We start from the raw sequence: 20692 nt of genomic DNA, 5'->3' as shown, positions 1-20692 counted from the left end.
GTTTATCTTGTCTGCTCTCATTGTGAGCTTTCTGGAGCAGGGAGTCTTGTTCTGTCTACGTGCAGTGCCTTAATGGGGTAGAGCCCTGATCTCCTCTGGACCTCCGTGGGTGCTGGCATAACACGAGGAGAACAGTGATGACGGAAGTGTCCTTAAATGCCTTTTGACATGCATGCAACTCAAATTCCACTTACACCAAAGGAAAATATTATAGGCAATTTAATTCTTAATGCAGGAAAATGGCAGGGAGTCTTAAAAATACTGCAATAAAGAGCCACTGGTTCCAGATGTATGGAAATATTGGGATTGAGAGAAGTTGTGTGTGGTTTGATTCACATCTTTCTTTTTTTTTTTTTTTTTTGTATTTTTTGGGGGGGTTTGTTTTGGGGGTTCTGTTTAGGTCACCTGCTGATGTCATTTCAGGTCTTCTTGATCCAGGAGTGGAAGTTAAGGGTAGAGAAGGGAATGTTTGCAATTAGCTACTTACATTATAAACATATATATCATAGTGACCTATCTATCTATCATAATGATTTCTATCACTTTGATATATTTGGGTGATACCGAGGGGAGAGAAAGCTTCCTTTCCCTGAAAAATGAATCTGAAGCGCATGTTAATGTTGTTTTTTGTCCTTCCAGTCTCCTCCCCAACAGAGTTTAAAGTTTGTGGGGCAAAGTAGCTTTAATGCCATGACTGTCATTCCTTTGCATCTTGAAACGTTGCTTGCAGCTGCCATCCTACAGATAAAAACTTGGTTCCTGAGCCAGCAGGACTGCTGTTGGAAAATATGATGCGTTCCCTTTTCCAGGCACTGAGAATTCCTCTTTCTCTATGAAAAGGACCACAGAGGGGGTACCCTTTGGGTACCCTGCGAGGTGGTGATTGTGGAGATGAGGCCCGTTCTGCTTGCGTTTGTGTAGGGATCTTGACATGGCTAAGTGTTTCATGTGAAAGTCATGTCTTGGAAAGAGCAGGGGCAAGTGCTTTAAGAGGCTTGTGGGCAGATTTTTTTCAAGTGACTGTAATTTTGGAACCTGTGAAATTTCAGATGTGCCCTCACGTTTAGAAAGTTCAGAGACTCTGTCCCATAACAGTCTGAACCCAAAGAGAGAATTGCAGGGTTGGAGCATAAGGAAAAAAAATGAAAGCAACTCCCAGACCCCCATTCCTGTGCACGTAGCTGGACAGTGCTGGAGGGTGAGCTCTAGGGAGAAGGAAGGTCTGCACTGATGCTGAGACTTGCCATTTTGTATGTATGATGTTAACAAATCACTTCTCTTCTGCTTGCTGTTTTTTGTGTTTTTTTCCCTTGGTTAAGAATGGATGCTTGAACTAAATGTTTACTGAAATCCTGGTTTGCTGGGAGTTCTGAATATTTGCCAAAATATAAACATCAGCGACCTTGGGATTTGGAGCCCTTATTCAAGGAGGCAGGCAGGACAAGGTCTCTGCTGTGAGATACTGACTGACTATGCATAGCGAAGTATCCAGTAGGCAGGCACTGGCAGAGCTTTGTAGCATGAGCTTTAGGATCCTGCCTAACTTTTTAGGGCTGTTTCTTAATGCCTAAGATGTGTAGTCCAAAAGAGGAAAGGTTTGACTGCTGGGTCAGGAGGAGGACACTGTTAAACATGTTGCAGCATAAAGGCTGTCTCTTATTAATGAAGTTTGAAGGGAAGCTCTCACTGGAAGGAATATCTTGAGCTTCTTTTACTGAAACGTGAAGAGTAACTTTAGTGCTTCCTTTAGATAGGATAGCTAGTGAACACACAAGAGCTTGGTGGCAGGGACAGTGAGAACTTATTTTAAGTGCAAAGAGTCTCCTCTCTCTTGTTCCTTCCCATCTTCAGCCACCTTGATAGTGTGTGGACATACTCTTCTTGCTCCAGCTTTGCACAGCACCAAAGTCTCCGTAACAGATCGTGCACTGCCAGAATACAGCTTACTGCAGACATTTGTTAACGAAGTGGAGATCCAAGTCTAGCCAGTGTGAAATGGAAGAGATTGAAGCAAATATTCCTACCTACTCCATAAAACTAATATTTTCTTTTCTATCCTGAAAACTTGGATGATATTTCTCGTCTGATGACTTTTATAAATTATGTCTCCGTGAGCAGCAGTATCCTCCTCTTCCATAGATAAGCCTTTGATCATTGGTTTTGCTTTGGAGCAAAGCACCTCCATTGCAGTAGGAGGGCAACTGGCATGAAGAACTGATCGATACTAACTTTTTTCAAGCATTTCTAGTTTCAAAGATTAAATATTGTACTAGACTTCATGATGATCTGAGGTAATTTTAACCTCCTACCTCTGGGCTAAGACAGCTCATCTGCCTCTCATTTTTCAGACTTTGTTACATATGTATTTGAAGCCATATGTAGAAGAGTAAAAGCTTGTAGCTCTCTTATGGTAGCAGTTAAAAAAGGGAGGCAGCAATGTAAGTGCCATGGGCTGTTTGACAGCTAATACTCCCCCAGCTTCTGATCGGAATTCAAAGTAGGTTTATACCATTTGCCTTCCGTCTTATTTTACCGCGTTAGTGGTTAACCTCAGCAAGACACTCCCATATTATTATTATTTTCTTTCAGGAAAATTGCCCAAAGAAAATTAAGTTCAAGTTGTATCAGGCAGATTTTTTTTTTTAAGCCCATAAGGGGAATTCCTTTGAATGGGGCACTTGTGGGGAGGGAGGAGAGGCAAAAGCCTTATTTTGAGAGAAGTAAATCAGGAGATCTGTCTCTTCCCACAGCCAACTGAGGCTGGGAAATGTGATGGTGAAAGAGGCTGATACTTGCCCTCCTTTTCCTTTTGCACATCTTCTGATGACATTAGCCAGAGGAGATAAGTGGAGAATATTAATTCTGGTGCTACTGAAGCACGAGGTTAAGATGTAAGCGCCCAGGGTTCCCTGGCACTTTAAAGTCAGGCCTTCTTTCATTTCACTTTTTCAGTGAAATAATCTGCCTACCTGAAATTCCCCTCTGTTGTCTTTTCTTTATTTCTGGTTGTTTGGTTTATCATTAAAGCAGTGGTTGTGCTTTGCTCTGGACATGATAGTGTAGATCTGATCATGCTGCAGCTGATAAGTTTATTCACTTTGGAAAGCAGCTGGGATCCTTTAGAATTAAGTCTGCGTGAATGAAAGGGATTTTCTGGTTTTCTGCATGTGTGTATACAGCGTGTGTGTATTTTTGTACTTTTTTTTTTTAACAAATGCATTACATGATGGTTTCAAGGTTTTTTTAATGGGTGTTTTAGAGAATGAGGTTGGTGTTGGGAGTGCGATGCTGGTATGTATGCCCTCTTTCTTCTCTGAGTGGCTTTTAGTATGCAAGTAGCAAGCTGTTGTGGATGAGTGTTGATAGCCAAACCTGGAATGCTGCACAGAGGTGCAGGTGGTTTGTATTGATACATATTTCCATTACTCTTAAGCTGGATTCTGATTTCAGTGGTCAGGTTTCCATGTCCTGAATTGGTTTTGGTGATAGGAAACACTTACTAGAAAGACTGATTGGCTTGTGCATTTCTCTTCCCCCTAAAGGAACATTGTCAAGAATTGCAGGGGAAGATTAAGCACTTAGTCTTGCTCTCCTAATCTGAATTGTTCTGTGAAAGTCTAATTTTAAAGAGTATGCTCCTAAACCAAATTTGCTGTTTCCCCACTGGCAGTCAGTTTTGAAAGCATATCTATAACATACACACAGGATGGTGAGGGGGAGTCATTTTAACCTCTGCCAAGAGGAAAACACAACAGTTGGGAGAGGCACAATGTAATGATAAATATTTTATTGACATGTTCCAAACATATTGGATGTAAATTTACACACTATCTGAGATTTGTTAAGTTTCCTTGTGAATTTTCATGTTCCTGTAAATCCTGGTTCATTAATTGGCTGTAAAGTAACGAACGTCTGAGCCAATCCTTTGCCAGCAAGAAAACCTGTGTTAGCTGTGATCGGCGATAAAAACCCCTGCGAAGACAAACCCCAGACACCCTCTGAGCAGCCCTGCTGTGTGCTCAGCTCACCCTTCTGCACGACTTGGGAGGTTCTGGCACGTGGGTAGGGGAGTGCATGAAAACCCTGTTGGCTTGGTTCCTCTCCAAAATGCAGGTGAGATAAAAATCCGCATTTGTGTAAATGAATGAAGGACCGGTCCGTAAGTGTAGAGAATTATTTTCTGTCCCCTAAAGAGGGTTGCAGGGGTCTCCAAAGAAATTGAAAGTCAGGTTTCCTGTGTAAAATTAATTTGAAAGATAATAAACCTTTTCAACAGGTATCTTTAGGCACTGCCACCATCTTGTTTCCATTACCAGTTAGCCCTGATGTGGTACCCGCTCAATAATTTGCGAGAGGAATGCCTCTGGGTTTGGGGCAAGGCTCAGTTCTTCAGCAGCTATGGAAGAACAAATCAGTGCGCAGCAGAAGCGAACCTTGATTCCTGTGCCTTGTGTCCCAGGCATATGGGATTCTCGCCTCTGTTTCCCTCCCTAGGGCAAGATGAGAACTCAGGGGCAGGAGGAGTTAAGAAAAACTCACAAGGGGTGTCTGGATGGCAAGGTGACCTTGGCTGGGCAGTTGGCTGGTAGAACAGTTTCTGGAAAATCTCACCTTCTGACGGCCAAGCCCTTGGTGAAGACCGAAGACAGAATTGGCCCTCTGTGGCACTAGTACATGAGTGTTTGTCCAAAAAGCAAAGAGTAGGAAAATTTTGATCAAGTCTGCAGCTTGCTGTGAACGTTGCACCTAAGTGGGATTTTAGAGGTGCATCCTTCTATCAGCATCCTCAAAACTTGAAGGTTCTCCATTAGGTGTGCAATAAGAGGGTTTTATTCTCGCAACATTCTGAAGATGTTTTCTGCTTCCTACCCTTGGACATTGGCATTCTAATTGGTGATCATTAAAAAGAAAAAAGAAAATATCCAGTTTTGGACATACAATTTGGGTCCAAAAGGTTCTACAGCATTATTTCACTGCAGTTCTTCTAAAATTCCTTTGCTGGAGTATTTTGAGGCTTTTGTGATTTTTAGTCTATCTAATTAGATTTCTGAGGCTCAGAGGACTTGGCTAACTCTGCCAGTTGGGCTCTGTCAGAGATGAGTCTTTGATGCCACGAGGAGTCCAGAGACAATAACGATGTCTGTATTTCAGCAGTTAACTGCAGGGGTTTGCAAGAACAAGTGATTCAGAAGCTGTGGCTTTCCATCTGAAGATGGCCTGACTTGTAGCTATTGTTCTCCTAAGTTGGTTGTAACATTGGGGTGGTGGTGTGTGTGTTTGAGTGTTTGTTCATTTCATAGACTTTCCAGGAGTCAAACCTTCCACTCACATCCAAGGTTAAGAAAACAGCTTTTTAAAAATAAACAAAATAGGCTTATCTGCTGTAGTGAATCTCCGTTTTGGACCCTGAAAATAATTGAGGCATTACTAAATCTTTTTGAAAGATGCCGCTTTGGAAATTAAGAGGTTGGGCACGTGAATATATTACTGGCAGCCAAAAGGTGCCCGGAACCTGGTGCAGAACATCATCCCTTCTGCGGCGTACATGTGCACGCACATCACTGCTGCTCTTGCAGGGCTTGTTTAACTAATCCCGTCTGCAGCCACACCTTCTAAATACCAAATCCACAAACTTGTCTCATCACCTTGAGAGCATGACATGAAGGATTAAGACTTCAGTAAGGCTTTCAAGAGGGTGCTTACAGGCTGGAACACCTGTTCTGGTTAAAATTTAGATGCTGATTTGTTAAATGTAGATTTTTCTAAAGTTTACTGAATTGTCACAGGCAGTAGGCAGGAAATCCGTATAAAGGTGTCTCTTATCCTTCATTTAGTAGCATGTCATGCATTATAGGTACCTAGTGACAACCCATTTGTTCATGTTGTACCTAGTTTACTCTGGAGCTTTTTTTGAGTACGTTTTGGAGACTTTCCCTCCCCTGCGCTGCTCTTGGTGACAGCAGCCCTTGTACTGCCAACTCACGCTGCAGAACCCCAGTGGGACCTTCCTGTGCAAGCAGTTAGAAGCGTCCTGCTGTTGTACTGCAGCTTTCCCTCTGGCTAAAGTGAAGCTCTAGGTGTGTGAATGTCCATGACAGTAACGGGAGAATAGACAGTATTACTTCAGATGCTGTTCTTCTGCCAGCTAGTAACACTGGCAGAAATACTGTCAGTGTCCTACGCTGTTGTCTTTTTGCCTGCCGCCTTCTAGTTGATTTCTTCCATGATCTCTCATTAGATTTGCTATTGGATTAGATGTTAGTGATTAAAGTCTCCAGCTCTGCCTTTTGCAAAGAGGACCTTCTGGGTAATCACAGAAGAACCAAACAATTAAACTTGCCAATAGCCATAGGAAATGTTGCTTGAAGGAAACACAAGGCATCTATTATTATTTTTACCTACAGCCTGGATTAGAAACACTATGCATCATACAGTGCCTGGCTCCTCCGTGCCCACCTGCGATCTTGTGTAGTCCTATTGAGGATATGAGTTCATATGCTAACACCTAGGAATGTAGTTCACAGCTAGATCTATGGCTCACCAAAGAAAATGACTTTAAAAATTCTGTTGAGGAGGATAAAGGGAAAGATCAAAAGGAGCCAACCTATTGTCATCTCCTAACAAGCAAAACACTCAAATGTTAGTTATGGAAATATCCCTTTTACAGAAAGAAGTGTAGTCCTCCCAGCATTGTGTGCCTAATCTTCACTTGACCTGAGCACAGGAAGTCTTTATACACATGGATTTTTTTTTTCCTGCATCTGCTTTTATCTTGCCTTAGCTCACCTGGCTTGAGCCTGTCTAGTGGTATGTGCATATGTGCCAGTGCAGATGTGATGGGACTTGAAGTGAGTTGCAAGATTAGCTGAGCAATGTTTTTTTTTCTATTTTGCCATTTTAATCTTGGTTAAACCTCTTAGTCAGAGGGTGATTTCCATTTCATCTTGAGTTACATTGGGCTTGTATGGCTCATTTCAAGCTATAGCTTGTCTCCTTAAACTTCTGATGTAACCCCTATTACTGCATTACCCTGATGGCTGCAAGGAACCATACCTACTCCTGGGTATGTAAATATTTTCTGTTCTTTGCCTTCATTTGTCAGATATTTGGGTTTGGTATGAGCACGAATGGAAAAGTTTATTCTTGTTTCAAGGGGAAGGCAACAAACGTTTATCTGAATGATCAAAGCAGAATTTATGGGGAAATACAATGGAAACTATTCCTGGCTGTTTAGAAACTGATGTACAGGAGTAAGCCAAGAGGAACAGAAATGAGTGTACTTAGTTCACTACTTAAGTCAGGTTTCTTCTGGGCCTTTCCTCATCCCAAGCTGCAGTGGGTTTTCACTAAGCAAATGCTTTTTCTTTGCATGTGTCTAATATTTACTATGGATTCGTGATGTGCAACAAAGGGTTGTGAAAAGCAGTGGCCCTGCTTGTGAAGTGCTACTTCAGTGGAGCCACAGAAAGTTACATTTTTATTCTAAGTTACCACGAATATTATTTTATTACTTTTCACTTTCCTCCTTGCCTGACATGGCTGTGTATCACCGCTGGCTCGAGGCCAGCATGTGTTCTTGTGCTCTCTGCGGCAGGGCAGGATGTGTCCGGTGTGATGGTTGCTCCACTGCATTCCAGGTTAATGAGCCTAAACTTGTATTCTTGGGCTTTCATTTTGTCTCTCTTGATGAGGATAGCATGCCTAGCCCACTTGACCAAGCTGTCGTCATTACAGCCAGGTTGCTTATCTTCTTAAGTTAACTCTAACGAAGTGTGACAGCCTGACGAGTTCAGACTCCGGCTGCTGGAAGGAAGCTGGTTCTGTAGAAAGTAGGGGTTCGAGTATGTGCGTTACGTGGCTTTAGCAAACGTATTTCAACACTTTAAATTGTTACAACCAATCTAACGGACCTGAGGTGAAGACATACTTGACATGTAGTTGTGGCGAGTCTCCTGGTACAGCAAACCTGTAACTAAACCTGATTCTTTCAAACAGATAAATTCTATACTGCGTTTTTTCTCCTCTCATTGCATCAGGGAAGTGGTAAGATGATTCTGTGCAGCCACCCAAACAACAGCAAGGTGGTTTGTAACCCTTTCCAGACCGGACCTGTTTGGAATAACCATTTGCAGACAAAAAATTATCTGTGCAAGACCTGGTAGCCTTGATCCTTGGCTTGGCTGTCCATGGCCTCTCCTGCAGAGGACAGTAACGCTTCTTGATTTCTTGATTTGAATTTGCGTATTCCCGGGGAAGATCAAGAGTGTGTGTGTAAGGCTCATTTGGTAACAAAAACCGCGAAGTCTTAGTGCTGTTTGTTTTACTGTGGATTAGAATCCATTAAATTGAGCGAGCTTTCTTCTGTCTTCTTGATTGTTTGCCTTTGGGGCCAGAGGCATGAGACCCTCTGCCACCACAGACTGGGCTGTAACTTATATTTCACCAACACTGATCTTTGAGTGTGGATATGTCAGCTATATCTGTCTCTGCCTTCTTGAATACTTTTCCTCCAGTTCTTGAAGAGCTCAGTTTTGTTCAACCTGCTGATACCAGATACACCCCTACTTGCCCAAGGCAAGAGCATATAGGGAATGCTTGCTTTTTCATTCCTTGCAATGGCAGCTTCGGGCTGTTGCTGGACTGGCAAAGCCCTTAATTCTTTAAATGGAAATCAGTGTAGTTAATGTCATGCCAGCTAAAGCTATGGGTTTTTTTTAGAGAACTGTATGCTGGAAAATTAAAAATTTGTGGAGTTCAAAGGCTTATATTACTTCAAATTCTCTAGCCCCCTCCTTCATGCTGTTATGTTTAGAGGTAGGCCCACATAGCTTCTGAGATCTTGGAGAGCAACATTCCTGTTCTTGTGAAGCTTGTGTAGGCCATTCCCAGATGGATATAATGCTTATGAGATACTAAGTACATGAAGTGTGTTTTACATAGTGGGAAAAATACTCAGTGGTGTCTCATATTTAATGTTTTCGTTGTCTTTTAATGACAACGATAGCAGGTGTATCAATGGGTAGCATCACCTTTTGGTGTAGAAGGAGGCTGAGCGGTGACTGAGACTTGGGGAGAGGGAAGACCTGCCCTGTCTGCACCATCTGATTCTGCCCAGCACTTTGCAGACCTGCTGGTGCGGCGAGATTCTCCGCTGCCCTCATCGTCATCTCTTGAGTACAGCATCACACAGCAGTCCATTTTAGCCTGCTGAGCCAGAGGTTAGCTTGCAGCCTTTCCAAATCCATGATCGTACCATCTTGTTCCCTCCCACACTTCTCATTTTGAACAGCAGTGTCCAATTATGGCCAGGAGACGCTGCAAGAGCTTCACAGAAGGGTCATTATTTTGTCACCTAGGTGACAGTTTGTTACCCTGCCAGTTGTCTGGAGTGCAGCAAGCCACTTCACATACAGCTGACATGGTTTAGACACTTTTTAGTGAACAAAATGGGTAGCTGTATCCTTAGCCCTTGTCTCTCAGAAAAATCAGTTTCCAACTGTTGCATCTGTGATGAGGCTGCTTTGAATTGGTGAATTTTGCAGCAGTTGTCTGCTTTGTCTCTCTCTGCTTGAAAAGGTGACATCAAGAGGGTTGTCCTGATTTAGAAGTGCTTTTAGAAACATGAATCTTCAGAAGGCGCTGCGAGATAGGAAGGTGCTGTTCCTGTTTCTCAGATAGTTAAACCAAATGTGGCACTGTGACTTGTGCAAAACTGCCAGAGGCCAACCGGGGATTGCCTCTTAGACTAAAAACAGGCTTCTGTGTTTATATTAACATATATTTATAATACTTCCCTTTAAGAGGGTTCTCCAGACTGTCCACTGTGGATTTATACTGCAGGTCATGAGTCTGAGCTGGGCTACTCCTCTTTGGAGAGGCCAAATGTAGGTTCAGTTTTTTAAAGTTGCTTCTTTTAAATTAGATTTCCTTTTTTTGTTGTTGTTTTAATAATGCGCGTTGGTAACTAACGCTGAAGTTTCTTGTTTTTTTGCCAATAGCCAAGTACTAAACAACCATCCATTGCTATAGGGGGAAGAAACATCATCTCTGCTGTGTGCCTCTTCTTGCTTTTCTTTAGAGTTGGATTATGCACGTAGCATTAAAGCTGTGTTGCACATAAGATCATGTTAATCATTTAACAACTCTCATTGCCACAGGTTGCTTTGTAAAGGAATCCTCTGTTGTCTCCTCACAGGAGGAATGAGATTAAGTTAAAATTCTGTTCCTTCCATCTTAAGCATGGGCTTAAATTTTAAGCATGGTTCCTTCCACTTTAAGTCTGTGAGACAGGGTAAGATTTTGCCTTCTGTGCTTCTCAAGCAATGGCACTCATGCCAGCATTTAGAAGGTCCCCTAGAGTGCACCCATCCTTGTGCTGACTGCAGTGTGTGGGGGCAGAGCTCCCACCAAATGAAACCAGTGAAAGAGGAGCCACTGGGAGTAAAGCAAGCTGATAGAACTTGCCAGCTGACACTTATTAGTGGTCTACCCTCTACCACCTCTTGAGGAGTTGTTTGTTAACAGAGGTACTACTTTGAGCTTGGGGAGCGCACTATAATCCTTTCAAGCCATTTAAAGCAGTGTAGGCAGTTAAAGATTAATTTTGCATGCAGTGACCTCTTTATTTTTAACTGCTTTGCCTCCTGCATCTTTAGAAATAACAAACAAATGCTCCAAACATACCAACCCCCTTGGAAGACAATGATTTCATTGCGGCTGTGAACATGACATACATTACATAAATATTGGTGCGTACATGCCTGCTGATTCTTTGTCCTTGGATGCCAGGTCTTCTGGCCCTGCTGGTCGTGTTTTATAAGAGCTTGGGAGGAAGCACAATCAACGATTTAAGACACTGATGTTCCTGATGGTGAAGACTGCTTTTCTAGCTTGGTCTGCTTAGCAAGGTGGATATTTTTCTATTAATGTGATTGGACTGGTTTATCTGTTACTTCAGTTTAGCAGACCACAGATGCTGTTGCACTTCTCTGCATTTGTCTTGAGCTTTTAGATGTCTTTATGCTGGTTATTGCAGGATGCAAGAGAGCTTTACAAATACAGTTCAAGCCTTGTGTCATCTCTGGAAGAAAAGTAACAAAGCCATGTCCTGTCCTTTTGAAGACGGGGAGGTGGAGGAAGGATGCACAGAGAAATTGTCATTGTAACACACTTGTGAAATGTGTTGTGTTATGCCCCTTCCTCCCACGTGGCTTCTGTGCATGGACAGCATCATACTCCTACAGTGATGTAGTCATGCTGCTCTTTTAGCTCAAGTGATGGAGTATTGTGTTAAGAAGCTGCAAGTCCCAGTTTTCAAACCCTGCTGATGACCGGTGTTGGAGGTAGTTTTAATTTCCTGAAGACTACATATAACTCCAGTGGAGCTAAGAGTTGTTCTCTGCTTGTTTCTGTAGCTAGGCCACACTTCCTTGCAGAGAGTGAAATCTAAATCTCTACATGATCTAACAGTTGTTTCCTAAAATATGAACAGAATCAAAGAATGAAGAATGTGTGTTGTTCAGAGCAGCCTGAGAAGCTGAAATACTGACTGAAGTAGCTGAGAGAAAAGAAAGTGGTTTTTTAAGGTTTGGTCCCCCCGCCTCCCGATTATTTAATGTGTTAAGTCAAAGGAATTGTGTATGTGTGCTCCTGTAATTTTAAGGTCACTATCTGGATATAGGCACCAGAGAGGATGAGTTTTGGTGCAACATCTCATTCCTTGGATCAAAGATATTTTATAAAACTGAGATGCATGTGTAAGAGATAAGTGAAGTGTAACCTGCATACAGAAACCTGGGGGTGGGAGGAGAGCCTGATAGACTTGTTTAACCTTTGAATGCCTCTTGACTCAGTGGCCCTTGCACACTGCTACTTCATGGAAAAAGTTCTAAATATAGTACTCATTTGTTGTTAAATAATAACTTCAGAAGGTGGATGCTAGGGTTTCGAGCTCCTTGCAGGGCACAAGCAGTGCAGGAGCTATATACTGTAAATGAGACCCTTAATGAGTATCCAGTCCAGTAATACTGCTGAACACTGACACAATTTACTGTTGACTTTTTTGCAGAATATGCCATCGAAAGTCTGTTTGTCATAAAAAGCTCCCTAAAATGGAACCTGGGGCTCATTTTTGCTCTTAAAAGAGAATACCTTTTCATTCCCTTTTTGCCTGGTACGTATCAGCTGCCAGGCATGGGACCTTGCTGCCCATGTGTCTACTTGTAGAGCTGAAGAGATTTTGAAGGTAAATAGAATGGGCAGGAAATGTTTTGGGGAAAGGGATCAACAAAATCATCTTTCCCTCGAAAAGGGGGAGATGAAATCGAGGGAAAGGTGAAGAAGTTTGCTTGAGGTCACCCAGGAGGTCTATGATGAAGCTGGGGTCTGAAACTCTTATTTTTCAGAATTCAGTCCTTTAACCAACATGTCATCTTTTACTGGAAGTTCAAAAAGCCTCTTGGTTTTAACCACCCAGTGAGTGAATCTGCTTCCTTTGTTGCTCTGTCCTCCCAGAGCTTTTACCTTAGAAGACCCTGCCATCTTGAACGATTTCCCTGTATAATGCTTGCTTCATTGCTGTTTCATTTCACTAACTTTCGCTTGAAAATCAGATGCTTCCCTATCTCTTTTTACTTCCATATACAGCTTTTCCCTGTTGCTGTTGCTCATTAAATTGTGCAGCTGTGTTATTTAACATCATAAAGCGTTTAGAGATATCAGTCATATAAAAGGATACAAAATGAATGTGCATTGTAATTCTAGTCTCGAGATATCAAACTTCAATGTGGAGTTGTGACTTAACTTTTAGGCTTTGTAAAAGCTTTTACTTATCTTTTTTATTTAGTGCTTTTCTGAGTCATAATGATTTGTGTGTAGGTAAATATATTTATATGCAGTTATTAAGTAATCTTTATAATTATGTACATTAAATTAATATAGGTATGAAGTTGTATTGAAAATGTCAATTATTTTTCTTTCCACAAGTTCATCGTTAGGCATCGTGATGAACTGGATTGCAAATGCTGGCACAGTTCCATGTGTATGCCCTGACCTGTGGTCAGAGGATTCCTGTTCTGCTGGAAACTGATGCCAATAAAACCACGCACCAACCCTGTACCTTCCAGGGAGGCAGGTGTGCTAGTGCCAAGGGGCTAACCTCAGAAAGAGGAGAAAACGGCAAAGCTTTGTTTTTCAATTGTTTGGTAATGAGACTCTTGCTGGAGTTTGGCAACACAGATTTGAAGCAGCCATGCCAGTTCTTATATGTTGTATTTGGTATTAATAACTCATGATTGAAATGTATCTGGCTTTTACCTCTGCTTTCTCTCTCTCTTTTTTTCTTCTCCTTTTCTTACCCCTTTTTTAAAGCGGGTTACTTAGCATTTGTGTGTCTAGGTTTTCCTCTTCTGAGGCATGGAAGTCATGTATTTCCTCTCCAGGAACACGGAGAGACTCAACTGGTGTCAATTACTTCTGAAGCCAGGGTTGATATGATCAGCACTGTCTATACTGATTTTCCAGATGGTTTTTTTTGTGTGTGTGTGGTTTGTTGTTGTGTGGGCTTTATTGTTTGTTTGTTTTTAAATTCGAATACTCATTTTGGGGCCTAATTGCCATTGTTTCTTTCTGTATTCTGGATCTGTGTCAAGGAGTTTGCTGGTAGCTCTGCAAAGCTATTTCTGAGAGGGGAGTGCTTGTCTCACAAGCCTCCAGGGAACAGCAGGAATAGTGAGGCAGCGGGGGCTGCAGCTTACCCTTTTTCTGGGGAGCTGCAGCCTTGCTCCTGGCAGGGAGGCAAACCCTCCGCTGCCCTCAGTGGTGCTCAGCCCCCAGGGGTGATGGGTGAACTTGGCCATTTTCCTTGTTTGTAGGTATGCGTGTGCAAGCTTGTGCACATTCTCAAGGGTAGCGGAAACTGTCAATGTAGAAGTGTGTCCCACAGGGCACAGGCGCAGCGCTCTGCTCTGCTGGCACTGCTTTTGAACGTGTGCTTGCTTGTGTTTCCATGAGGGCTGGTTTGCAGACCTTTTGCCTGACAGTGGAAACATCTTTAGCTGTGGTGTGTGGGAGATGGCTCTTCTCGAACTTGCTGTGTGCATGTGAAAGCCATGTTGTCAGTTGTATGTCTCAGAGCGAAAGTAGGATGCCTTTAGGAGCGTCCTTGCGTCTTACAGAACATCTTAGTAATACCTTTTCCCATATCTCCTTAAATAATCATTAAAAGCATTTTTTCTGGTGGTTTTTTTTTTTTTTTTAAAATGTATCCTGGCCAAAGCAAATAGGATAAGGAATTAGAGCAAGCTGAGGCTGGTATAATATACTAAACCATGACTCTAACAGCAATTAATGCAAAGGAATGAATGTTTTACAGTGCCCTGCAGTTATCCTTAGTTTTCAGCGGTAAACTGAAATAAGTCTGGTATCTATGTAATCACTAGACTAACCGCCATTTTTATTACATTACATAGTTTATTGCTCATTTTTTCTTCCATTTTCAGGCTACTCTCCTTCCCCCTCTGTAGTGACCCCCAAAGAAGAATATTACAGTTAGTGCAGCTGATTTTTGACACAGTCGAGTTCTGATATTTGTACACAGTCTGCACAGCTCAGCTCGGTGTTTGACCATGTTACCCTGCTGCCGGGACTAGAGAGGTGGCCAAGAGGGCCTGTTGCCTTGCGGGGGTGGGGTGAGGGGAAAGCTGTGGCTTGCAAAGAATTCACTGACTCAGAAGTGTCAAAGTGCATGCCTTGCTCTAAGCTTAGGGTAGTTCCACTAACTTTGTTGGAGCTGCTCATGTGCTTGGTCAGGTCTTCATCTCACTCTGTCCCAAGTCTTTTCGTAGTGAGGAAGTTGTCCCACTTGATACACTGTACAAATCTGTTTATAGCGGCACACTGTGCCCCATTCAGAAGGATAAGGTAGCTTTATATCATCGCCACACACATATTCAGGCTTGGACTGGCATAATAATTTTCAGTAAAAAACTGGCTTTATTGGTACTTGTAAAAGCATTAATGGCATTAATGTCAGTTTAGTTGTTTCCCATTTAAAAGGTACTAACTGTACCCTATTGCTCTCCCATGCTTTTCTTGGACTTTAACTTGCAGTAAGTTTGGGGTAGAAACAATGCAGAGTAGCACACTGGGGAGCTTGTTTTGGTTGTGGCAACCATGAAACAGATACGAGCATAGCTGTTAGTGCTTCCCCAGTCAAAGTTACCATGTCTTGGCCCTAAGCTTTACTACTTTTTTATGTGGAAAGGAGGAGATCAGAGAGAGCCCGAATATTAGCAACTTGCCATGTGTGTATAATATTGGTGTATGAAGAACATGTGTGTGAAAACTTGAAGAAATATACTCTTCAGGCTACAAAAAGAATGTGTAATGTAAGAAAACACTGTTACTTAATACATTTTTTGCTTGGAATCTGTAGTTGACACATGCTGTAATACTTCTCGCTCGTGTGATACAGTAGCAGCATGACACTTCAGATTTATTACTTTTGGTTTCTCTTTAAAGAAATCCTGCGTCTGGAATCAGAAGAATGCTTTTTTTTTCTCTTAAGCTACAGAAGGGAAAAAATTTCAAAATTACATAAATCAAAAATATATTAAAGGCCAACAAAACAGATGAAAACTTTTTTGGAAGATTGTCTATAACGTTTGGCAGAAGAGACTAATGTGCTGTGTTTTTTGGCTGAATTTATAAATGTGAAATACTCTAGGGTCCATTTCCTTGAAATGAGCTGGTTTTATGTATTTTATCTAACTACATAAAAATCCCAGCAGAGGTGACTTGTGTGTGTGTATAATGTCTGTATTAGCGTTTGTGTAATTTATGTTAAGTATATATACTATGTTCTATAAATTCAGTTATAACTGCATAGAATATTCAGTTACAAAATTACTTTTGTAGTGCAAACACTAGATATCTTGATCTTGGCCAAGAAATTCGGTATCCTTTTGTTGACTACAGGGCTGGCAGTATGTTATTTTTTGTGTAGATTCGTTTCTCTCCAGTACATGTACACACATCTGTAGATACAGTAACATACTTGTGATAAAGTGTGTGTATGTGCTCAGCCTTTTTTTGGTAAACTGCACCATCTACTATTTGGAGAGGTGCACTAGGGACTTGTGAGGAAAGCCAGGAGGTTTTTGAGGCTTGCCTTGTGTCCCGTAGCAGCCGGATGGAAGTAATCAGGCCAAGTGGATCAGAATGAGTTGGCTTTGTGTGTGTTTGCTCTTCAGTAAACTTTTTTATGACATGTTTCTTCCCCTTTTAATGCATTTTTAGATTTAGTTATGTGGTTGTGTTCTGTGTAACCAAGTCACACCACAAAGGACGTAGTGTGGGATAATCAGTTAAAGCCACTGCTTCCTCCTCTGATGCTTTGGCCTTCTGCCTCTGATTTCTAGGATGTTTCTGACGTGTTAAGCAAGGGCAGTCACCCTCTAGACTGCTCGTGCTGGTTTACTTTTAATCTAGGGAGGCTGTTTCGATTAAAAAGTTTCTATAACCCTTCTTCCTAGGCTGGGAATCCGGTACGGTCACTGCCCTGGATACACACTGCGTTATGCATTATACAAAATGGATACCATGGATACCTTTTCCCCCTTTTTCTCCCTAAATGGAGACTGTGAAGTTTTGCAGGGGAAGTGATTTGAACCCTCATACGCTGGTCACTTCAGTAATGCTCTCTGGCACGGTTTGCCCTCCTAAACTTAACTGCAAACTTAGGGCCCAGGTCATCTTAAAGAGACCTAAAAATTTCCATTTCTAAAAATACATCTTTCCATACAGAAATGCTTGCATGTCTGTGTATGTAACGGTTCCTAAATTGTTACTGACACTGCGTAAAGTGTTTACAAAGAGAGGGCAACACTTAAAAACTATCAATTAGAAATTACTAGAGCAATGACAAAAGATGTGAAAACAGTTATCGGTTTGGTTTCCAAAATAAATCTTCAGGCTGACCCTCTGGGCATGGCTCTTGGGTTCGGAGGCAACAGCTCTGGAGAAGATGAAGCCTTCTATCTGCTGCCAGCAGAGGCTTTAAGGTATCAGCAGTTCAGTGCAAACTCTGTGGAAGCCAAGGATTGTGCTAAACGAACAGGCTCCAAAATAGCAGAGACTTACCTTAAAACTTCTGTGGTAGAATGTAAGCAGAGTGGTTAACACCGGTGAGGCCAGGTGCTCTGATGGGGAGACGGCAGAGTGATGGCTGTGGTTGAGCCTACAGCCTGACCAGAAAGGACTCCCCTTTTCAGGGCTGTCAGCGCGGCATCTTCCACGAGTTGTACAAAGCAATGTATTGTGAAGCTGGGCTCTGCTTCTTTACGTTTATTTTCCTTTCTGCTGTAACTCTTTCCCTAGGTGTAGTAATGCTCATAATGCTTCCGAGTTTTGCTGTTTGCAGCAGGGACATAACAACTAAAAGCGACATGTAAACAGCTTTGTTGGCTACTTTTACTTTTCTTGCTTATATTGTACACCTTAAATGTGCTATTTCTTTTGGCATAATGGCAAAATCGCTGCTTATGGGAACTGCTGTAGATAATACAAAAAGCTCTTTGAAAAGAGCTTTATCAGAGTACAAAGTACTTGGAATTGAAAGCCCCTAGAGGGTTGCTTTATTTTCCCCCTTCATTCAAACTTGTAGTGGTGCAGGATCGAGATACATCATGCCCTATTTTCAGTTGATTTGCATGTTAGAGAGAACGGAGTAATTGGTGTTTAACCAGAACAAAAGAGGATCTGTTTGCTAAAAGAAAAAGAATTCTTGAAGTAGACCCTAATACATATACTGCCTTTGTCTCTTCTCTCATTAAGAATTGAATAGGATGGCCTAGTAATTAGAATGTGGAAGGCATTGCTTTGGTGTTGATGCTTTTTGAGCTAATTGGTTTGAAAATTATATTTGATGTAGCTCTAAGGGATGTTGGCACAACACCTTCTTGGGACATGGACATCCTGTACTCCCATTTAACTGCAGAAATAGGCACTTTGAGGCAGGGATTTGTCTTTCGGGTTTTTTTAATTTATTAAAGCCATATTTACCTTCCCAACTGAATACACAGGATGCATTATTGCATGTAAATAATTCTTCTCTCGCTGGTATGAAAACCTTCAAGTGACCTTGGAAAGAGATAAGCCCTTCTTTTTCCAAATAAGTACTTATTTCAGACTTTAGTAAAGCAGAGATTTGAGCTAAACAGGGTTTGGATTTCTGCCTTTCTGCATTCTTGGAAAGGTTTTGTTGTTGTTATTCAGTTGGGGTGGTTTTTTTTTTGCTTTGTTTTTGTTTTGACAAAAAGATTAAAACGAATGTAGCTCTTGAGCAGAATGGAATAAAAGATAGGTCTGGAAACATGCAGGAGGCTTTCTTTGGTCAGTGTTTATGCTCATCATCTTCAGCCCTGTCTCTGATGGTGGAGACATTGAGATGTTGATTGCCTCTGTAGAGCCTTTCCATGGATTCTGACTTGGGATCGCTTTAATCTGAAAACTTCAAAACTTCAGAAATATTTTTTTGGATCTCGAACTACTGAGGGAGTCTTTGCTTTGGACAAGCCCACTTGATGGCCTTTTGATGTGTATCCTGTATGTGTACAATGGATTTAGGGTGGGGGGAGGTACTAGGAAATACACAGAAGGAAGATGCATTTCGTAGACCAAGAGATAAACTTAACAGTAGAGATTCAGCTATACAGAGTTTAAGTGTGTTTTATTTGATAATGCTGTTCTTCTGTGGTACTAATTGAAGCCTCAAACCTGTTGTTGGTTCTCTGCAAAGCCCCATACTATCATCTTAATAAAGTATTACAGTGTGGTGGAGTTGTTATATTATGATGATTAAGTGAACTTCCAAAATTTCCCCCAAGGTTTCAGTGATTAAAAAGAACACTTCTTTAAAAATTACTTCAGGTTCTGGGGAGTGTTTATTTAGCAGTGTATTTGTTATCTAAATGGATTCAGTCCTGCAACGAGCAATAGTTTGCTTTTTTTAACCTTCTCAGGTATGTCTTTTCTCCCTTCTTGTGGTGGGTAGGCATGTGCCTTTTTGCAGTGTTTCTGTTCAGCTGCTTACAAGTGTATGTAAAGTCAATAATAAAGTTGTGATCCTGCTTTAAGATTTGTTTGTGTGTTTATTGTACTACAAGTTCAATGCCCTTTAGTGTCTTAAGGTTTTATCTTTAGATACTTTAGGTATTGAGATGTCTTGGATATCTTTAGCTATCAGTTGGTGACACTAAACTGTGTTGGAAGTCTTAAAATACTTTTATTTTAAGGGTTAGGACTGATGGCCTCTGAGGCCTGACTGCATCGGTCCCAGTGAGGTCCATCGCAAGGCGTTGCTCAGAGTAATATTTTACCGAGTCCTGTGGACCTCTGCTGTTCAGCATCCCCGTCTGTCCGTGTAGCTAACCCCTGCTCAGGGATCAGTCTGGATGGGAGCTATCTATTAGTATAATTTTCCTAACACTGACACATGAATGCTGGCTGCAAACGGCTTCTGCAGCACCAACCTCTGTTTCCTCCTCCATCTGTGCACATCAATATGTCAGGCATCTGCCAGCTGGGCAGCAACAGATACCGAGGCTCGTTTGGGCTGAAGCGCTGTCAGCGTAAGATCCTTCCCAGCTCCATGTCTCCCTTACTGCTTGTTTAGTAAATCATTCTCTTCTGGACCGTCAGCCAGGGGCTGATTTTCAGGATGCAGGTGAAGGCTGATAGATCTGGAGACGCTGTTAGCCGTAGTCAGCTGTAGCGCGCTTTGTGCTGGGTGCAGGCAGTGGTAGCCCTGGGCATTTGCTCCAGTTGTGCGCCCCATGTTCTGCATTCAATACTAACCCAAACAAGGCGGAGTATTCTGTTTAGCTGTGTTGTACATAAACACTCTTACACTTTGCGTTTGTACAATACATTAGAGGTTCCGCGTGGTTTGCTCTGTGGGCGTGCCATTCCTTGTTGGCTGAAGTCTGGACATCCACAGTGGCACTAAAATCCTGCTCCTGGGGACTGGGGTGCCCAGCAACACCTGCAGATGAATTTTGTTTTTCATAATAGCATCTCCATAAGATGGAGCTTGGAGGAGAAGGGTAGGAAGAGAAACTTGAAAGACCAGACATAAATTGGAGGCCACAATGTTGATATTTTCTAAAACAAACTGCTATTATTTTTTTTTCTTACAGGTTCTTCTTATTTAAAAGTGGGCCTAAAAGACAAAAGGGTTAAGAGGGGTTAAATAAACTGAAAAAAACCCCCGCAGTGTATTTCCGTTCAGACTTAAAACAAAATGTTGTGGATTGACTCAAAATGAAATTTTCTCTTTTTCTTTTCCTTTTAAGTTTTGCCAACAAACTGAAAACATGTTTGTTTAATCATAGGCAAATTTATCCTCCTGGTTTTTTGGTTCTATTTTGTTTTCAGTTTAGCCAGCAAATTGAAAAATGAAACTGTTCTGCCAGCGCTACTTCCAGTTAGGATTTCTCTGAGGAAGCCGTGTGAATCTCCCCCTTTTACACTTTATCTAGGAGACATCAGAATTTGTTTGCTGATTAATACTTTGGAAATTATACATTAACCATATGGAACTACTTCAGTTTAACTAACTTGTGTGTTCTGAAGATAGCTAATCCCCTTAAAAACTTGTTTTTAATGACCAGTTTGTTTTCACCTGAGGTCATTA

General features: G+C 41.7%; 1 protein-coding gene across 18 annotated transcripts in view; it reads left to right on the top strand.

Annotated features, from left to right (window-relative positions):
• Window positions 1-20692, top strand: part of MSI2 (musashi RNA binding protein 2) — a 259090-nt gene that overhangs the window by 36737 nt on the left and 201661 nt on the right. The gene's annotated exons all lie outside the window — the stretch shown is intronic.

The sequence above is a fragment of the Phalacrocorax aristotelis genome, chromosome 18, assembly GCF_949628215.1.
Source record: "Phalacrocorax aristotelis chromosome 18, bGulAri2.1, whole genome shotgun sequence".
In the NCBI taxonomy this organism is placed as follows: Eukaryota; Metazoa; Chordata; class Aves; order Suliformes; family Phalacrocoracidae; genus Phalacrocorax; species Phalacrocorax aristotelis.
This window is presented reverse-complemented; position numbering and strand designations above follow the sequence as displayed.